Source organism: Myxocyprinus asiaticus, chromosome 45 (assembly GCF_019703515.2).
Source record: "Myxocyprinus asiaticus isolate MX2 ecotype Aquarium Trade chromosome 45, UBuf_Myxa_2, whole genome shotgun sequence".
In the NCBI taxonomy this organism is placed as follows: domain Eukaryota; kingdom Metazoa; phylum Chordata; class Actinopteri; order Cypriniformes; family Catostomidae; genus Myxocyprinus; species Myxocyprinus asiaticus.
The window spans coordinates 16878003-16884113 of record NC_059388.1 but is presented as its reverse complement, the minus strand read 5'-3'; positions in this window follow the sequence as shown (position 1 = coordinate 16884113).

Genomic DNA, 6111 nt, shown 5'->3' with positions numbered 1-6111 from the left:
CCCACCATACTTTGGTTGCTTTTGAAAGAACAAACGTATTCAGTGACCCATTACCCCAACCACACACACACACACACATACACAATTTCCCAATCCGTAATAGGCTTGTTTATTTGTACTGTGTAACAGGCATGGCAAGCCATTGAATGTGCAAATGGAGAGACCCAGAATGAGGAGGGAGGAGCTGGCTCACGTTCAGCAAGTTACTGAAATCAAGACCCACTTTTCTTCCCTTTTCCTCTCTCATTTCTGTTTGTCTGAATTTTCTTTTTGTTCTCATTGAGAGACAGAGTTGAATTGCTATCAATTCTCCTAAATCTGAGTATTTTTGGCATTACACTGATGAATTCGTAACAGTCGGTCAAAAGTGCTGAAATCGGTCTGAGCTTACCAAAATTTGAATCACTGCCCCCGGTGGCTGAAGCAGGAAGTGTTGTTGAACATATGGCATATGAGCTTCAGTTTCCAGGTTAAATGTCCAAAGAGTGGCACCAAAAGTGAGTGGTATGTAATACAATCACCAGGAATGCATATTTTATTAACTATTTCCCCTAATCCAAAGCCCAGCCCGAAACCTAACTTACAACTGAAACTGCAACCTACGAATCGGGCTCACCATTGTTTATGTGAACTTAATTACTTCCTTGTTCCCACAGGACTAGAACCAAAGTCTTTCTAGCAAGTCAATCCACTGGCGCTCCCGGGAAGCTATTTCTAGTCATGAAAGTGCAGCTCCTATCTACTTGTATAGGGAAAGACAGAAATCTCCAAAACTGTTTGTCAAGATTACTTTCAAAGAACATATTTTAAATCATCAATAGAATCTGACAACGCTGGTATCATAAAATGTGCTTCTTTACCTCAGATTACACTAAAAAAAAAATTCCCGGCTTGTATAGCTAATGTGCATGCATTGTAAAGTTAATTGACAGCCAGTGTCTGTATCTAAAATGTGATTGGCTCTTTTAGCTGTGAGGTGTTGACTCTTGACCGTTCCAAAGTGTCCCATTCATTTTAATAGAAGAGGCCCATCTATGCTAAATAGTCTTTGAACAGAACCTATATCTCTGAGGTTGCTTGCACAACACGCAATCAGTAGCGCTAGAGGGAAATGTGTTCACACTTGAATTGATGCAAAAATGTCTGAAAGGGGATGGCACTTGTCAGTAATTCAGCAGAAGGGGGTTGATTTCAGGATACATGAACATTCAGAAGCAACATGTCGATTTCTCATGTGATCATGTTATTTTTACACATGTTCAAGAGGAAAGAGAAGAGAAGCTATATATTTGAATCTTTCTGGACATTTGGACCAATTCTATAAAACCTGGAGAGAGCTATGTGTTAGCGCTCCCATTCAACTCAATGACAGTTGCTCAGCTGGTACATGGAGCCCATAAGTATGTCACCTGCATGCTGCTATCTTTGCTCATGGGCACATTTTTTTAACCAATCACTGCACATTTTTGAGCTGTAAACACGATGTGACTTATCATTACGGAGGGGCAGGAAAATGGCATCATGACAACACTGATTGGCTGATGAATTCGGCAACAGTAGGTCGAAAGTGCTAAAATTGGTCTGTGCTTACCAAATTTGAATCACTGCCCCCAGTGTGCCGAAGCAGGAAGTCCACAGAGTAGCGCCAAAATCGAGTGGTATTTTTAGTTGTAAATGATGTAATACGATCACCAGGAATGCATATTTTATTAACTATTTCCCTAAAACCCATGTGTTAGCATTTCCATTAATCTCAAAAGTTTTAGACTGAATAGTGGCGTTAGATCAGTGCAGGACGCAGATGACCTGATCGTCATTCCCTCTGGCCAGCTGCCCTGGGCTGAGCTCACAATTACAGATGTCCCAGTAAACCTCACAGTAAACCTCACAGTAAACCTAAGCCAAATGTCTACATAAAACAGTTGCATGACCCCTACTTTCCTATTAACCCCAGTTCACATTTTGTCTTTCTTTCTCTTTTCCATTCCTTTGATTCACTTACTCACTTCCTTATGGATCAAATCAGTTATTTTATTAAACTTAAACAGAGCACATTTGGACAGTGATCTTGAAATTGATGCACATTTTCACTGATGGGAAGTTTTGCTCGAGAAACTACGATGAATTTCTATTCCATATAGTGACTCGTGCCCTTTTTTCTTTTGTCCCACTTCAAATCTGATCTCTCCTCCTGTGCAGTTCATTCTGTAGCTCAGAAATTCATGATAGACCAAATGAGATTAAAGCATGTTACACTTGTTATAAGGTTTATCGTTGACCTTGTTAACACATGGTATAAAGATCAATTTGGGGCGATACAATGTGGACGGTGCTAAATAAACCAGATTCAGAGGTGGCTGAAAACACGTGACCACATTTAATTTTAGAATTCAAAATTTTAAACTTAAAGTTGCTTGTAACTGCCGGTTATAAAAAAATAAAAAATAACAATCCGATCAAAAAAGTTTAATAAGCATATACATACTGTATACAGTATGAATTAGTTCAGAAGGCCAGATATCAACATGCAGTGACAGTTCATCTATGCACATGCATCTAAATCTTAGTTAATACAGGTACTCTACTAAAATAACTGAGAATTTTGCTCGAATTGTCAAATTTGTGGTTAAATTAAAATTGTGATGTACGCAGTCATGAAATTAGAGATCTTCCTTTCGAAATCACAGTCACAGGAGACTCATTTGAGATGCATATTTCTACCAGTTGTAAACATGATTGGTCTCGCCTGACCACTTGTGATTGGAACACCTGAGTCGGATCTTAATACCAGGTGTAAACAGGACCTCTGACACCACCTGTGCTCCCTAAAGGATAGTTGACACAAGGTCCCTGCTGTTGTCAACAGCTGTGTTTGGCTGTGTTTTCCTGCACAGCAGAAAATCTTAATGTAGAAACTACTATGCTAAAAGTCAAAAGGAAGTTGTTTTGCAGGGGATAAAAACCGAAGGGTAAGAGCACACGTTGTGTCAGATCTAAACATATAAACTGTTAAAGGACATGTCAAAACCATGTACACATATTAAAATGTGCTGTAGACATCCTGACCTGATAAGGCTTTGAATCAATGTCATAAAAGTAAACTGAAAATCCCATGCCATTTTAGTGGTTAGTTACTCAATGCAAAGTGGAATCTGGATCGATGACTCAACTTCTGCAAGCAGTCTGGATTCAATCTCAAAACAAGTTCAAGTCAAGAGTGGCAAAACTGAAGCGGCTCTGTCTGTCTTATGATTGGCACAGTTGTCAATCTGCACCACAGCCTCCAGACGTGATATATGAAAAGGGAGATCAGAGCCTGTTAGAATCATTAGCATAACCTGTGAGCAGTGTGTTGGCCAAACCACTGCGAAGTAGCACAGTGAAACTTGAACCTCTTCTGTTTTTGTGACTGCAGAACAGCTGGGATACTCAAGGCAAAAAGATGAGAAGGAGAAAAAAGAAAAAAAGTAAGAGAACCAACCTAAACAAGTAAAATGGGTCCAACATAAACAGAAGTACAATAAATTAGGAGAAGTGACTAATATTTACATGAATATTAAACTATGTCATTTGTGGACAAGCTAAAAGCACTTAATGGAAAGAGTTGGTTTAGAGGGTTGAGTCGCATTAATTTTCAGTTTATTTTACCAGTGCAAACATGAAACCCTATAGATGAAACTGCATCTTAATTCTACTGAATGTTTCTGTATATTATTTACTGTATATATATATATATATATATATATATATATATACACACTACCGGTCAAAAGTTTTGAAACACTTGACTGAAATGTTTCTCATGATCTTAAAAATCTTTTGATCTGAAGGCAGATGCTTAAATGTTTGAAATTAGTTTTGTAGACAAAAATATAATTGTGCCACCATATTAATTTATTTCATTATAAAACTAAAATTTAATAAAAAAAAAAAAAAATAAAATAAAAAAAACATGTTTTTGAAATTGATGACTTGGACCAAATAATAAAGAAAAGCAGCCAATAAGTGCCCAACATAGATGGGAACTCCTTCACTACTGTTTAAAAAGCATCCCAGGGTGATACCTCAAGAAGTTGGTTAAGAAAATGTCAAGAGTACATGTCTGCAAATACTAGGCAAAGGGTGACTACTTTGAAGATGCTAAAATATAACACAGTTTTGATTTATTTTGGATTTTGTTTAGTCACAACATAATTCCCATAGTTCCATTTATGTTATTCCATAGTTTTGATGACTTTACTATTATTCTAAAATGTGAAAAAAAAAATGAGTAAGTGTTTCAAAACTTTTGACCGGTAGTGTGTGTGTGTGTGTATATATATATATATATATATATATATAAACACAATGAAAAAAACAAGTCTCACAGAATGAATGTTACTGTAATTACTTTTTTGCAAACTGACTTTTATGTGCCGAATTCTATGTTTTGCTGCAGTTTCCTGGTGAAATTAACACTAGAGGCACTAACACTAACTGTGCGTTTTATTCACTTTCACACAAATCACAACTGCAATGGCTGATTATGACACTTATTTTTCACTCTATTACTCACACACTGCTATGTATCGAAACACTTTTACTATAAGGCATCATTTGAAAAATGATACATTTTAACCAGGGCTGTCAATCAATAAAAAAATTTAATCGAATTAATTACATGGTGTGCTGATTAATTAATCAAATGAATCGCAATTAATCACATGTATAAATATTTGCTGAGAAAGCCCCTCAAATAACAAAAATTCAATATATAATGCTAAAATATTTTTCAGATAATTAAAATGCATTATATTACTGTGGCAGAGGAGTTAAGCATTGATAAGTCAATACAAAAAGTGGCTTTAGAATTTAATGTATTGTTTATTTCCATATTATTGAACATAATCCAATCATTGGCCTACAGTTCACAGCAATCTATTTTGCAATTGAATTTGTCAATCAGTCTGAGATTTATTATGAGTGCTTGTCTAAGGACCAGTCAATGTACACCTGCATCAGACAGACGCTTTTGGAGCATCTCACTTTGGTTGCGTTGCATCATAAACATACCATTTTTAGGTCGCTGTGTCAAGTTAAACGTAGTTTAGTACTTAGAAATACACGTAGTTCAGATTTTCGCTCCATCAAGCTGTGTTTTGAATGCAAGAACGCCTTCTAGTGTTGTGCTGTCCGCTGAAGGGTAGGTTTGTTCTCTGTATAAGCTGCTGAAATTTTGCTTACTGCCCCCTGGAGAAAACAGGTGGTACTTCAAGCTTGAATTGCTCAGGAATATTCCTTTTTATGGTCTGGGGATATAATTAATTGCATTTAATTTTTTGTACAATTAATCGCACTGAATTAATGCGTTACATCGAAAGCCCTAATTTTAACGCTTGTATTACAGACTCACTTACATTAACACACTTATTCCAATTTGATTAGCTTTAGCAGTAGCTCACCTCATAGAGTGTTGGTCTTTGGACTCAGAAGACCGCGTACTGACACCAGTCAAGCACGCAAGATGACACGTGAGACGAAAGTGTCATAGAAGCGACATGAGGTGACGTGGTTGCTTCAGAAAATGTGCTTTCCATCTGTCTGTTATATTTTTGAACACTGTCGGTTAGGTTTAGGTGTTGGTTAAGGGTAAGGATATCTGTTTTGTGTCTACCTCTCATTTGATTTTAGATCACTATTGGTTAGGTTTAGGTTAAAGTTTTAGGTCAGGGAGATATGCATTTATGCATTCAAATCTCCATAGCATTCACCTTATAAACCCTATTTGATAATGACACCATTTCACTCACTTTTGGTGCCCCTCGCTGGACATTTCACTGGGAAACTGCAGCCAAACGTGTAATGAAGCACATCATTTCATTTTGCAAAAATATTGCCATGGTCATATGTTGTTCATGAGACCAGGCTGAAAAAAAAAAAAAAAAAAAACGATTGGGAACTTTATGGGATGGTTTTGTCTGTTGTTTTATATATTTTCTGAATTATCTGTTTATGTTGAGCTGATGTCAGTAGACTGAAGGCTTCTGCCAAGAGCTACTCTGATCTAATCCCTACATTACCAACCACAGTCATCAAAGAGAACCATATACACAACCTCATTTCTGAAATCAG